Here is a 16,137-nt window from a genome sequence, read left to right as displayed (position 1 = left end):
ATAATTTATTTCTAAATAGTAATAATATAAATACTTATGTATAATGTATAATAATTGAAATGTAATGGTATATTACAAAATACTAGCCGACTAAAACACAGCCAAGACAGTTTTATACTACTGGATATGTAATGAATGCACATGCAGTGTGTCAATGCAACTTATGTAAAGTTAGCTATGCATGATAGAAAGGTCAATATAATAAATACCTATATGTAAATATATAGCATTATGAGACTTAAGCTACTTAGACTAAACATTTTTAATTTTATGTTAAAATAAGTGATCATTCTATCATGAAAAAAGCATAATTTCTATTTCCAATTTTTTTAATGATGCTTATGAGGTTGGTCAAATGACAGACCTCACATAGTTAGAGTACAGAAAATAACAAAATGTAAATTATCACTAAAACAAATATTTGAAATGTATTTTGGAGGTTCTGCAAATAATACTTCAGATTTGTGAGACAAAAAAATAGTTTTTTTTTAATCATAACATGAAATCACATTGCACTCAGACTAGTGATGAAATAGACTATTTTCACAAACAAATCTTTAGTAAAAATATTTCATTAAACAATCTGACTTTTTTTGTGTAAAAAAAATACTTGTATTGTTTACTAAATGTTTACTGAATTTTGTGAAAATACACACATTGTATCAAAAGGTAAAGCACAAATATTTAATGTCTGCAAACATGTAGACGAACTTATGTATATTATACCAAGCCAGTAGCAAAAGGGTTAATACAGATAATCATATTGAGACTACGTAACTTTGTTCTTCAAGTTTTGAACAATGACAGGTACCTACATGGACTGTTAATTTTCAAGAGAACAGCACACAAACAAATTAGAAATAGATTGCCAAAAGTGATTACTTGTCACTTTCCCAGGCAGGATCAGACAACATGGCATAATCCTTTACCAAAGTGAGTTTGTAAGATATGATATAATGTGATTTTGTCTTTTGTAGTTATGCAAAAAACAGTGTAAATACCAAAAAGCCTCTTTCATGATCTCAACAATGTTGATGAGTCTATTGTATCTTCCATGTTTGATCTAGTGTGTAACACCTCCATAATTTCATAGTGCATCAGAAACAGTTAAGCATATGTGTAAGTGCCTAAGTAAATTTCTGCAAGTGAAAGCTGAATACTCATATAAGTACAAGTTGTCTTCTCAATCAATTCTTACCATGGAGTTTACTGGTAAGCGAAAACATGCTAGCTATAGAGAAATGATACAAAAATGCATATAACTGAATTTTTTGTACTCATTCTTTTTATAAAATTGTCTTACTATTTTGTTTCCACCTCCCTCTGATGCAAGAGGAGGAGGTGGGGATACTGGAGTGAAAGTGTGATCTTGAATCTTCATGGGAGGTGGAACTTCAACATCACAAACTTCTTCTGTTGATTCACCACCATTTAACTCTAGAGACTTAGATTTTTGGGTCAACCAAGGTTTCAATGGAGAAGATTTCTGGTGGATCAAGTGAAATGACATACAGTATGTTTAAGTTTTGACTTAGATACAATTTTCTTTAATCACTAAATCTACTTATGTCATCTTATACTACTAATAAGAATAAAAACTATTGTTCTCCAAAAAATGTACCAAATATATATTTAGCTGATATGTAAAACGTAAATACATTCAAAATCTAAATAGTTTCCATGGATAGTCACATAAAATAATGAATAATGGCTTAAAATATTTGTTCATCAAAAACTAGGATTCACACAGAAAAATTTTAAAAATAGCACAATAAAAACTTATCCACAGTGTAATACTATGCATAAAAAAAACTTTCTGAAATCTTCCTTATTAGCAGGTATGAGAGAACAGAAATAGCAGCAGTAAAAACATGTTTATATCTGAAAATAAATGCCTGAAAATTTAAAGAGATAAAATTATTTATGGCTTATTTCTCAAACTAATGGCAACAAAGAATAACAATTTTTTTTATCCCAAGAGTAAAATAGCAAAGAGTGACATAAAAAAATGAAAGTGTGTATTATAAAGACAACCACAAAATCTGTAGCAAAAATACACACATGAAGCTTTTTATATATATAAATAGATAAAATAAAACTATATTATATCTCTGTAGCTAGAAACAGACTAGGAGATAAAATGAATGTGTATCTTTGAAGCTAAGCAGAGTTTAAAAACAAATTTAATTTTTACATATTTGAAACTAAATACAACATGGAGAAAAGTAAAAAATATAGAAAATTAACAGAATATGTCTGTAAGTGAAAATAAAAGATTATTGGATTTTTAAGATTAAAAAAAAAACAAGTGAAAAATTTTTATGTAATTTTTAAATTAGAAAATATTTATATTATTCATTTTTAATACCTCTTTCTTTGAGTGGTTTGTGACATTATCAAAAATATAAAAAAGTTTTTAATGATCTCAATATGAAATGACCAAAGTTTCTATGGGAATCCAATTAGGTTATTTTGAAATATTTAAAAACTAAATTGTAAGCCTTTTAACCTGTGAACAGAAATGTTAGGTATTTTGAAAAATCTTTAAATTACACTGTAAAGTCAACTAATAAATGATAGTCTAACTTAATCTGCAATTATTCTAGGAACAACATTACCAAAAATATAAAGAAAGTTAATGATCTGAATATGAGAAGACCAAAGTTTCTATGGGAAGCCAATTATGATATTTTGAAATATCTAAAAACTAAATTGTAAGTCATTTAACCCGTAAACAGAAATTTTAGGTATTTTGAAAAATATTTTAACTTACACTGTGAAGTCAACTAATAAATGATACCCTAACCTCTGTGTCCTGTTCGTCAGGTTGTTTGACTACTGCACCAGATGATGCTGGCTTGTTTCCCATTTCTTCCTTCAACAACTGAGAAAACCAACAATTAAGTTCTAAATTGGAATGATGTTAAACTAACTGGTATCCAACTTCACTAAAAAGGTTTAAGTCTTATAAGGAAGTTAAAAACAACTCATATTTATTGCAAATAAACGTGTATTAACTGTTCAGTAAAAGGTAGCACATTCAAATTTTACTAACAACTCTTAATTGGAGAGAAAAATTTAAAAACAGGAGCCATTGCATAAAGACATTTTAAAAAGTTAACTTAAAAGTGAGAAAACACAATATACCAGCAAATATAAGAATAACATTTACTAAAAAACAATCTAATAATAAAATACCAAAATGGAAATAGAAATAGGTTTTAGAAACAAAGAACCTTTACTCAAATTATAGTGTTTAAAAATCAATAATCTACTTCTAACAGAGATTATTTAACTTTTAATATGATTTCATACTGTTCTAAAATTAAAAACAACTGTTATCACTAAATGAAATATAAACCTTCCAGTGATGTGGTGCAGAGGACTTTTTAGTTGCAGGCTTAGTATTATCACTTGAAGCTCTGTCCAATCGACCATGACTCAGTTTCCTTACAGGATTTGACAGCCATTTTCTGTAAGAAATATGAATAGTCATTCAATAATTATAAATAAGTAATTTTGTGTATAAATAATTTATTTTTCCAAAAATTTTCAAAATAACAATATGCTTTTTAAGTTATAAGTAACAATTTATTTATTAACATTATATTGCTTTATGTCAAGAAAATTAATGGTAAAGATTAAGTGGAAATTCCAAAACTAAAATAAACTGGTTTCATATGGTTGGCAGTATATTTCAAGACATAGAGAGAACTATACTATTGAGAAAAGTGGCTTTTGAGAGTGAGTTTCTAGTTCCAGAAAGAATAAAACTACAAAGAACTGTGACTTTAGAAGTTACCATTTAATTCTAGACAAAAACACAAACACATAATATGATTTCTTTTTTACATATAGCATAATTACAACAAATATAGAAAAGCAATTTCTTATCTATTATTTATTTCAGTACAGGTACAATCTGAAGTCTTTTAATACTGAAAAACAGTGGATCCAGCTTTATTACTCAAATACTTGATGTGAGCAAATAATAAAAATGCTGTTTATTAAATCTCTGAATCTTAAATAGTCTATACTGCAAATTTGCCTATTTAGTGATTTTCCTGTTAACAAACTTGATCAGTGAGTAAACCGATTGGTTGAAACTAACTCAATAAAATATAAAGATACAGACCTTGAATACGACACATGCCAGCTGTGGCAAGCAGTGTTTGTAACAAACAAGTGAGGAACCACAGATACAAAAGTCAAAGGCAAAAGCTGTTCATATGCTACATAAAACTATACGCAACATTATTAAGAAGAATATGAGACTGGAAATGAGGCAAACAGAGCATGAGTTCACCAAGATAAGGCTTCTAGTTATACCTCTTAGCTCAAGCAGCTGGAAAACAAAAGAGATATTCATGCTATTCCATATGAAGACAGGTCAGTAAAGTTTGTTTATTTTAGAGTGAAGTCATTGGGTTATGTGCTATGTCTACCATAGGGAATCAAACCCCAGATTGTGGCATAGTGAGTCCATATTTCCTACCATATTAGTCAAGTCACAAGAAGCAGCATTCATGGATTTTTTATGTGATTCAATTGTTGAAATAGATATGGAGAAATTATCTTTATACACTAAAAAGATTATGAAAAGTACATAAGGAAGAGTGATGTCCATTGGGTATGGCAGTTTTACAACAAAGTATATTACAATGAAAACTAAGCTGCAGAGTTACTTTTAACATAGTGGATGAGCAAACACAGCAACATTGATTGTAACAATGTACAGAGGCTCCAAACACATTTTAATATAATGTAATGAATATCTGTAGATATAAAAACACAAGTACCAATATATACACATGTAAAAATAAAAACAATATAAATATATATATTTCTTGATAAAATTTAAATAATTCTCCTAGTGCCAGGTTTAATCAAATACACGATAACAACAAAAAACTCACTAATATTTCATTCCTTAACTGAAATATCAAACTGGCAGACTTTGGGAAGTTTGAAGGGCAATATCCTTTCTTTACAGTGAAACAAATTTTTTTTTTTAATATCACATCTTTCAAGGCTAAAAGAATACATGATCATATGGGAATGACAGATCTAACTGTGAGTAAGCTAGTTGTTTTTATAGGCACCTCTGTAATAAAATTAACACAAAAAGATATATATTTTATGTGACTAGACCCTATATAATATATACAAGTAGTTAACTTTCAACTGTGTTTATGAGGAAATAATGACTTTTCAATCTGCTTTAACCTTTTTGTAGATAGACTTTTAGCCCAGCTGGTCTTACAAATTCAGTTATATGATCTTTAAAGAAATGCAAATGAACAAACAAATAAATAAGTATAAAATGTTTAATGTGATTTACAAAATATATAATGACAAATTATAAAAAAACTGATTTTACATGGAAATAGTTATATTATAGGATGCACAGTGAAGACAAGGTTAAGTAATTTTAAAAGTTTTACAAGTGCCATCATAGCTTTCTTACAAAATACATTTAAGACCCCAAATAAATAAATTTATTGACAGCCTTGACATAGCAGCAAATGAAAGTTTTTAATAACTCACTATTTTAATATCTAACCTCACTGTACAAATTTCTTAAAATTTTGAAATAATAAAAATCATGTCATATAACTATCACAACATAAACCTAAAATTGAAGTTAAAAATAGCATACTAATAATGTTCTATATGTAATTTGATGAAATTTCAAAACCAAAAAGTTATGATTTTACAAATGTTATGCCTGTTTGAAAATGCACAAATTTATTTCCTGTTCATTGTGCACCACTGTATAACAGCATCAACTTAAAAATAACTCAGTATACTAGTGTGTATTTTGTTTACTCTAGAAAAACAAGCACATTCATACCAATCATCAAAGTTTTCTATCTACCCATCTTCTGAGAAAGCTCAACATAAACTTCAGAATTGTAGCTTATTTCCTTTTTTTTTTTTGAGGCACAAATATTATACATTATTACTTCTGAGTTCATGTTTATACAACTTTTTAATTATACGGATTACATTCCTGTTCTATCAATTAGAAACTCAAACTAATTTCACAACAACTTAATTTTAGTATTCTCCTGCTTACCGGAATTGTCCTCGATGTTTACTGGCTGGAGAGACATAAGGAGGCAGGGAGTAGGTTGAGCTCCCAGATGCAGCTTCACCTGCAGCCACTGTAGCATCTTGAATAACACAACAAGGAAATCAGTATTAAAAGTTAGATTGAATCCCTGTATGATCAAATCAGTTACACATATACTAATAAAGAAGTATTGTAAGAAAATATACAAAATAGTCAGCAACACATGTAATGTTGAGTCAGTTAAACAAATCTTAATACTATAGCACTAGCAAAGCACAGTATATTCCAAATGAAAAGTAATATTACAACATTATACACACACACATATGATTAGAGGTATAAGCATTGTTACATTAATTAATCTTGAAGTAATAACAAAATACTATAAAATACTAATGGTACAGATACATCAGGAAAGCTCTTAATGATACTGAAATACTATTAAAAAACAGCTATTACAATAACACCAGCTAACTTAATAATGACACTGAATAACACTTATACAACAAACTGTAAGTGACATGGATACAGTTAACCAATTATCTTAATAAATATTATTGAAGAGAACTGTGAGACAGCAAAGAGACAATGACAAGTAGTTATACCAGTTAACGTAACAAGTTTGAAGAACACTAATACAACAAATGGTCAGAGACACAAGCAGAGTTGCACCTGCTAACTTGAAAATAATACTGAAAGGCACAGTGATGCAATAATGTTCCATGGCATGAGTAATAATATACCAGTAAACCCATAATGATATTGAAGAACACTGTCAAAAACATTTGAAAAATAAGCAGAATTATGAAGATTTTATGCAGCAAATTACAACATACTTTATCATCAGTGATGAAATTACTGCTAGATCAGTTAAATATGCAGTCAGTAAAAGAAATGTAATGAAATTATAATGAAACAGTGAAAGTTGATTGCACTAAGTGCAATATCTAGAATAGAGATGGTAACAGGTATGATAAATACATAAAATCCTGCCCAGTGTCTTGCAACAATAGAAGAGGTTCATTCTTATTGGTTCATTTTGTTTATGAATCATTTAGATAAGATGCATACACTTGTCTGTTAAACATCACACTCCAAGAAAGGTGCATCATGATAATCAGTTTATTTATCATATATTTATTTTATATATATTATAGCATTTTCCCACTCTACTTCAAAGATAAATGTATCTAATGAATTGCATGAGTTTGTTGCACGTATCTTATATTTTAAATCTGTAAACTACTTGCTCAATGGGCAGTTTAAATATTACAAAGTATACTAGGTAGTTAGAAGATTAAAAGCATATTGTACCACAAAAGCACAGCAGTGCAGTTTATTTTTTTGCTATGGATATTTGCCTAAAGCTACCACAAGAGCTATCTGTGTTAATCATACTAATTTTGAACCAACAGACAGACTACAGGAAAGGCAGCTAGTCAATAGCACCAACACTACACTAATTTAACAGTGGGATTTGACCATCACTCTTATAATACACCATGGTTCCAATATATGCAGTAAAATTATGTAGCAATGACATGTGAACTGCTGACATGCTAACCACTCATCCAAACCCAGTCCATGCTGAGAATTTGGTAGACAATTTAATGCCAAACAGTGCTTTATCTTAATGTTCAGTTGCTCTGTTTCCACCATTCTTTCCTGTGACACTGCAAATGGAATGATCACAGTATGGCCAATGGCACACTTGCAGTTACAGATATTAAACATACAACAATACTTACATTTTAGAAATTATATAATAGGGTCAGTTGAATAGCCTCAATTTAGTGAAACGAAAAAAATAATATTTCATAAGTACTGACATAATACAAGTTTCTTAACATAAACTACTAACCAGGAAACTCAAGCCTCTAAATGCTCACGTGGTGGATAATTTTTGCTTTGACCAGACTCAAACCTTTACACATATAAATGATGATGTTTGGTGGGAGCAAACCTGAGCATCAAAACACTCATATGATCAATGATGTTTTCTGTGACCTGAACCATTTCAAACAAATAAATTAAGAGTAGATTTATCTACCCAAAATCTACTGAACCAACAACAACAATTTTAAGAAGTAGAAAACTAACCTAGCTCTATAAGACAAATACAATGTAACCCATCATGTTTAATATTAACTGGTCAAAACACCACATTTTTTCTCATATCCAGCTATTATAAATATATTTATAGCTTCAGATATGACCTGAAGTCTGACTGTGGGTCACCTTTTTAAAATGATTCTAGAAATACACTAATTTTATCCTTCATAACATTCATATGATTTCTTACCATCACTTTACAATTCATCCAACTTCTAAACAATAATTAATGATATCATTAGTGATAAAAACAAAATTTAATGACACCATTTATTTACAAGAAGGAAAAGGCATCAATGCCTTTTGAGATATCTAACTGTAGAAAAAAATACATTGACTAGTGGTTGTAGATGAATCTATAACTTACTTCACACCTGGAATATCACTGCACAGTATATTTTAAACCAAGGAAAGCACATTATATATTGGACTTTAAACCAAATAATCATACATATACTGTATCATAAAAATGATAAACTGATTGCACATTGTATTGTAAACCTGACATGTAAACTTCATAAATCACGTTACACATCATATTTTAAACTTCCTATATCATTTTCATATTGCATTCTACTGACAGAAAAATAGATTACATGTATTTTACATTTGTTCATTATACTGCAAACATTTTGGTACTACATACTACCGGTAGAAACACAAATTACAGACTTCATACATCTGATGCATTATACAGCAAACATTGTTATACTACATTCTACTCCTGGGAAAATATTACAGGCATTTAAAATCTGGTGCATTACACTGCAAACAACTTATGTCTAGTACATTACATTACACTACAGGTAAACGTCACCTTGTTTATTAAATATACATAATTTCTATCTCTAGTTCAAACTACAAACCAATATCTATGCTGTCCTTCTAAAATATTGTAGTATTTTAAGAAATTAGTTTGTTGAAAAATTTTAAAGGAGGATTTTTGTATTGTATCACTTTAAATGAAAAACAAATTTACAAATATTATTTTCCTGTTACTTCACACTGCAGATAATCTATGCTTATAACAACACATTATAGATATTGTATATCTATTTACATCACAACTCAGAATGCTAAAAGAGATTACAAATATCCTACACATTCAGCTAGACTACAAGCATTATCTTGCCAGACTACAGACTCCCACTAGCCTGTGATTAGTCAACAAACAGCTTCAGAACAAGAACTACTATTGATTGCCTCCTTTCAGCTGTAATAATAGAAGGGTCCTTTGTTCTTTGAAGAACTAGGTCACATCTGCTTCTGGACGAACATGGTTCCATTTCTTTTTCAACAAATACTTGTATAAATTAGAAGAAAAAAACAAAAACACTTAAACAACTTATTTCTGTGGATCAGATTAACTAAAATCCATTTAATTTATATGCAAAAAGAAGAAAAAAAAAAAAAGCTTTGTGAACCTAACGATGACCGAAGAAGGTCGAAACGTTGTTTGCTCTTCTATGTAAAATATTTTCTCAACCCAAACAAGCCGTTTTTGCATATAAATTTCTCAACAAGTGGGTTTCTCGACATCACTGATTAAAATCTGTTTAGCTAACATCAATATAGTCCCCTCCTATCACCTCTTTACTACCTCTCTTATAATTTTCGTCTTTGTTTGGTTCCTTCAACTGAAGTTCAACCACACTGATATGTAAATACAACTCTAGTCTTCACCTTCCTTTGATTAAGAAAACAAACCATCAACACTGAGAAAATTATACTAAAAATCAAAATAACCTTCCCATTCGGAATATTTTAAAAGCCCCAAATTAAGAAACTTAGCACACACAACTTTCACAATGCAGTGTCCCCCGAATATTTATTTATACAACATACTGGAAAACATGTATAACGTAGTTGTTCTCGTACATCATTTGAACTATCACATGAAAACATGTTGAATAGCTATTAATACTGGTTGTTTTAAAAGCAGCAACATATAAAGCAAAATTAAAATAACAGTGGAATCACAGGAATGTCACCAAGAACTGGTTGTTCACCTCACCTGTTCTACCAGTGTAATGCTTCTCCAACCTGATATAACACAACACGATATGATGCCCAGTGGCTGAGTACATGGTCACAACATATATCTAATATGATCTCTCATAATGGCAGAATGCGGTCATTTCCTCCGTGTTACACAATAATCAACTGATATGCCTTGCGCACAGTTTGAAGCGCACGTGATGTTTTCTATCCATGTTCATCATAGTTGAATGTTGCCTTGCTATACAGAGCACGCTTCACACCGACTCACACCCCAAGGTCAATTCTTGAATTACGTCAATGAGCAAAGGAGGTTGAAGGTTTTCCTTTAAGAACTAGACGGTATCCTAGCAATGGATGTGCAAGGCATGGAAGAGAGATAATAAAGAAGACCTAGATCGGCTGCATCTTAGCTAGGTGAGTTTTTTGCACCTGCATCTTGTCCAGAAGTAGGGGGAGTGAACTTTAATAGAAGGAGTCTTTCTATATTGATTCACCTGCCACCATAGCCATCCACATCGTTCTTTTCTATCTCTATTATATAACAAACCTCTGGCATTCAACTGTACATCGAATAAAATTATTATTGTACCGCATTAAAAAATAAATAAAAATTGGAAACATTTTTTCATTAAATTTGTCAAAAACAAGCATATTCAGCATTTTTTCAAATAACCAGGTGTCTTCTTAAAAATCAAGACTTAATCAATATTCATTTTCTAACACTACTTTAATGAAGTACAACATTTATTTCCTTATGAGCCTAACATATCCGATACTCACTTCTTCCTTATTTCCTACTTTTATAATTTTTATTTTAAGCCTGGCACAGTATGTATTTTCTTCTGACTGCAAGTTTTATTTGTTCCTTGTGAGCTTAACATATTATGTGTTTTATCGTTTTCTCACTAGTTTGTACGATTGTAACTTTTATTCTCTTCATATGTGCCAGACATACTATATACACTATTCTTCTTCTGTTTGTGTGTGTTTTGTTTGTTTGTTTTTGTACAACCTGGGTTCGTTTCTTATAAGTCTAGTTTATTTTGTATTCTTTTCTACTGTTTATTTTAGAAGCATCAATCTTACATTTTTCTTTTCGTAAAGACCTTCTTTACTTGTACATCTAGGTGAAGTACTTTTGCAGATGCATTGTTTGATATAAATGTTTAATTATTTAGCAATTAGCAAATGTACCTGAATGGTTTGCTTGTTTTGAAGTTGAGCACAAAGCTACACAATGAAATGTTTTAGCCCTACTCATCGATAGAAAAAAAAAGCCCACATAACTATAAAAACAAAGTAAAATAATGATTTTTAAACTTATTCTTGGTGATAAATGAAATTATTTAAAAACAAAATAAGGAAAATAGTTAAGATAAAAAGTGATAGTAATTAAAGGCATTGATCATAATTTGAGATGGGATAAGAAAATTGTAGATACTTACTGTCTACAGCACGGCGTAGATCCTGGGGGGATGGTTGGAATACATCCCCTCTTCATTTTAGGTGGGGGGTATGGTGCATACAATCATCCCCCCTACATTTTGGTCTGTTGAATTGTTTTATTACATAACAGGCCTACAAGTTGTGTGTTTGTTCTTCTGATTCTCGTGTTCTTACCAATCGAATTACATAATTAGGCCTAGATATAGGCTTTTTCAGTAGCCGAAATGTACATCTAATATAGGCGTGCTTCTGAGCTTCGATCTAAGCAATAGTTTGTAAGTATCAGTCAGTAGGCCTAAGTATACATACAAGGCTTGCAAGAACTATCACAGAATCTACCTACGTCTTGTACGTAGTGTAAGATTAAGTAAACTTTTCATCACAACAGATTGAACAGAGCATGAAATTCGAAAATATTACTCCCAAGCGTAAACTCCTGTGATCTAGATCTGGCAGGCCATTTGTAGCTTGTAGCTGCATCAATCTTATGTGTATATTGTGCGGTTTTCCTACGCTATTTGTCCTTATGCATGTCTAGCCGGTTTTATTGTCGAACACCTTACTCTCCTTAGCTGCCGAATCCGCTGACCATACTGTACCTTTAGTATACAGTTAATGACAGGTTTGGGCCGCTCAGATCCAGACGCGCCCTACATCACCCCCCTCCTCTCCCTTTAGTCTGAGTTTCGATTTTACAACAGGGCTCATTAGACCTGTGTTTGTGGCCCTCATTAATCCATGAAATTTCAGATTATCACCGCCCTCTAATAAAGTGCTGGTGCTTTATGGTAAAAGAACAATATATTCTCTTATCATAGATAGTAAAAATATTGTGTTTTCTTGTATAATTGGAACACAAAAAGGGGCAATTTCAATGGCTTGAAGCCTCTACTCGAATTGTATTGCTAATTTTCGTTTAGGTGTTTTTATTCACTAGACATGCTTATAGACATTATATCACAACGTGTTTGCCTTTTGATGAGCTTTAACAGGAATATAATATATTTGTGATTGTTTAAGTATTTTTCGAGAAACTTGCAATTACTTGTTTCGTAACTAGCACACATTATTGTCCCAGTGATGCCCAGGCGGTCAGTCGACTCGATAGTCATTGTGAGGTTCGCGCGTTCGACTTAAATACATTGTACAGTTCAGTCCCACTTCCATTCTGTTCTATCTTCGTTCGTTGTACGTTAGAGTTTTCCATTAATAAAAACTGTATTTTAGCCTATTGAGCCACCTGGGAAACAGATTCCAATTATGACAAGCAAGCGTCTGAAACTTTCCGATAATAGACAGTTCTGCAAGCCAGTTACTAGTACTACAAGTGACAATGCAGATACAGATAATCCAACAACCTCAAGCAAAGGAATAGAAACTTGCCATACAGAGGAAATACCATGTTCATCAGAGGACGAGTCTGAAAATGCTTGTGCAACTATTGTACATCATGAACCACCAGATAGTTGTGAAACAAGTTTGTGCAGGAATGAAAAATCTGACACACCACACATACAGTGTCGAAAGTCATATCATCCAGATGCTCAACTAATACCACGACAGAAAGCAAAATATCAACTTCCAGGCAAGTGGTTTTATGAGTTCCCATGGCTGCACTTTGACAATCAGACTCAAATAGTCATATACTTTCATTGTGCCAAGGCGTAAAACAGAACCCTTTTTACAGGGAAATTGGAGAGGCCAGTGAAGTATACCTTCATATCCACCAGTTTTTGCAACTGGAAAAAGGCAAAACAGAAATTCAACGAACACCAATCCTCCTCTCAGCACAGATTTGGTATATCTCCAAAAGATTCACTTGATGTAACTCCAGTGACTGTCCAGCTACATGATGGAAAAAAGAAGCAGCAGGAAGAATGCAAAAGAAGTCTAGCCAAAATATTCAGAAGTTTACGTTTCTTACTGCATCAAGCTTTAGCATTACGTGGACATACTGATATAGAAGGGAGCTTCCTGCAGTTAATGAAGAGGAAGATCCTAAGCTGATGGGCTACTTGTCAAAGAAAACCACATTCACATCACCCCAGGCTCAGAATGAAATAATGGAGATGTTCAGCCATCAAATACTGAGGAACATAACACACGAAGTGTAGCAAAGTAAAATCTTTGCATTAATGGTTGATGGCATTCAAGATGTTACAGGCACCGAACAGGAAGCAATATGTGTACGATACGTAGATAAGAACCTTGACGTCTATGAGACATTTCTTGGTTTGTACAGTGTTTCCAATACAACTGGTGAAACAATATCGATTGACTGATTGATTGATTGATTTAGTGTTTTATGGCACAAAGCAGCGAGGCTATCTGCGCCAGACATTCGGTAAAAATGTAAAAAAAAATAAAAAAAATAAATTTAGTAATAGACATAAATGGAAATGAAGGTAAAACAAAAAAGTATAAAACCAATGTTGACACCTAGTCTACAATGTTAAGATAGAAGGCAGAGTATAAGAAGTTGTAAGGTATTTACTCTAGCAAAAAGGTAATGATCATAACCCGCCAGGAAGATTAACAGGTAAGTTCAAGAACCACCGTCAATCACCTGAAGTTGGCCTTTCCAGTCCTGGTTCCGGGTTATGTGTCATAGCAGCTATTATCAAAATGTAAAAGAATAAAAGTTTTAAAAGACACTCTGCAAAATCGTAATAATGAGTAGCCAAATGTCCAGTAAAAAGATAAAGTCAAGTAAATGGAGTAAAATTTGTAAAAGTAAATGAAGGTAAAAACAAAACAGCAATTAAAACAGAAAATGGTGTAAAAACCAATGGTGACATCCGGTCTTCAAAGTTGTAAAATATTTACTCTAGCAAAATGGTAATGATCATAACCCGCCAGGAAGACTAACAGGTAAGTTCAAGAACCACCGTCAATCACCTGAAGTTGGCCTTTCCAGTCCTGGTTCCGGGTTATGTGTCATAGCAGCTATTATCAAAATGTAAAAGAATAAAAGTTTTAAAAGATACTCCGCAAAATCGTAATAATGAGTAGCCAAATGTCCAGTAAAAAGATAAAAGTCAAGTAAATGGAGTAAAATTTGTAAAAGTAATTGAAGATAAAAGCAAAACGGCAATTAAAAGAGAAAATGGCGTAAAAACCAATGTTGACATCCAGTCAACAAAGTTGTAAAGAATTACCTGTAGCAGAATGGTAATGATCGTAACCCGCCAGGAAGACTAACAGGTAAGTATAAAAACCACCGTCAGTCACCTGAAGTTGGTCTTTCCAGTCCTGGTTCCGGGTTATGAGTCAATATGGCCAGTGCTAAAAAGTTAAGTAGTAAAAGTGTGAAATGATATGCAGCAAAAGTATAATAACAACTCGCCAGGATGACTAACGAGTAGTTCAAACGGATAGTTCAAACAGGAGCGTTAGTCACCTGAAGTTGGCCTTTCCAGTCCCGGTGTCGAGTTATTTAATGTTCTGGCCATTTTCCAATCTCAAATTGAAAAAGAGAGATTAAAACTGTAAAAAAGGAACCACAATTAAAAAGGTGTAATGAATAAATATGCAACACTTAAATGAGATTAAAAAGGTTAATGGTCATTAAAAAATTAAAAACATTATCAAGGTGGACAGAGACACCATCACCAATAACTCTGTCCAATGTTACAGACTGACCCTGGGAAAAAATATGTTTAAAATACTGCCGTCGTTGAGAATTGTAACGATGGCAAGAAAGTAAAACGTGGCTGATAGTGATTTGAGTGTTACACAAACTACACATTGGTGCATCAGTTCCAGATAAAAGAAAATGATGAGTTAAAAAACTGTGACCAATGCGTAGCCTAGTGAGAACAACTTCCTCCTTCCGAACTTTATGGAAGCTAGACGGCCAAAGTCCAATTTTGGGTTTGATTTGAAAAAGTTTGTTGTCACGTTGCTCATTCCAAGTGGACTGCCAGCTGGCACGGAGCCGAGCCTTGAAGACAACACCATAGTCCATGTACGGAATAGGCATAGAAATGATGGTGCCGAAGCAGACATATTTAGCTGCCATGTCTGCAAGCTCGTTCCCGCAAATACCAACATGGCCTGGTATCCAGAAAAACTGGATTGAAGTAGCTGCTAATGAGAAATGGGCCAGTCGGTTTCGAATATCAGCGAGAATAGGATGTGAGCTAACGTGTAGCGATTCCAAGGCAAGTATAGAGTTCAGCAAATCAGTATAAATAGTGCAGTTGGAGTACTGCTCAGCTGCAATATGGTCCAGGGCAAGAGATATGGCATACAGTTCAGCAGTGAACACAGAAGCTGTAGAAGGGATTCTGTGCACAACTGACCCATAGCAAACCATAGCAGAGCCCACTGAATTACCTGATTTGGAACCATCTGTATAAATGGGAACTGAATGATTGTTTGAAAGATATTCATTGAATAAAAGACGGTACTTCCAATCTGGAGTATCTGCCTTTTTTAGGTGACTGAAAGAAAGGTCACATTTGAGGGCTGTAATAAGCCATGGTGGGATGGGCCGACCT

At 32.4% G+C, this 16,137-nt stretch overlaps 1 pseudogene across 1 annotated transcript in view; it reads right to left on the bottom strand.

Annotated features, from left to right (window-relative positions):
• LOC143223889 (kalirin-like) overlaps positions 1-16,137 on the bottom strand; it is a 155,905-nt pseudogene that overhangs the window by 71,902 nt on the left and 67,866 nt on the right. Inside the window, exons 16-19 of the transcript XR_013013177.1 lie at positions 6,080-6,176; positions 3,362-3,473; positions 2,807-2,884; positions 1,304-1,486 (exon numbers count right to left, since the gene is read on the bottom strand). The product of XR_013013177.1 is annotated as a kalirin-like (transcript). The remainder of the gene's footprint in view (positions 1-1,303; positions 1,487-2,806; positions 2,885-3,361; positions 3,474-6,079; positions 6,177-16,137) is intronic.

The sequence above is a fragment of the Tachypleus tridentatus genome, chromosome 8, assembly GCF_004210375.1.
Source record: "Tachypleus tridentatus isolate NWPU-2018 chromosome 8, ASM421037v1, whole genome shotgun sequence".
Lineage (NCBI taxonomy): Eukaryota > Metazoa > Arthropoda > Merostomata > Xiphosura > Limulidae > Tachypleus > Tachypleus tridentatus.
Note: the sequence above shows the minus strand (reverse complement) of the source record. Positions and strands in the feature narration are given on the sequence as shown.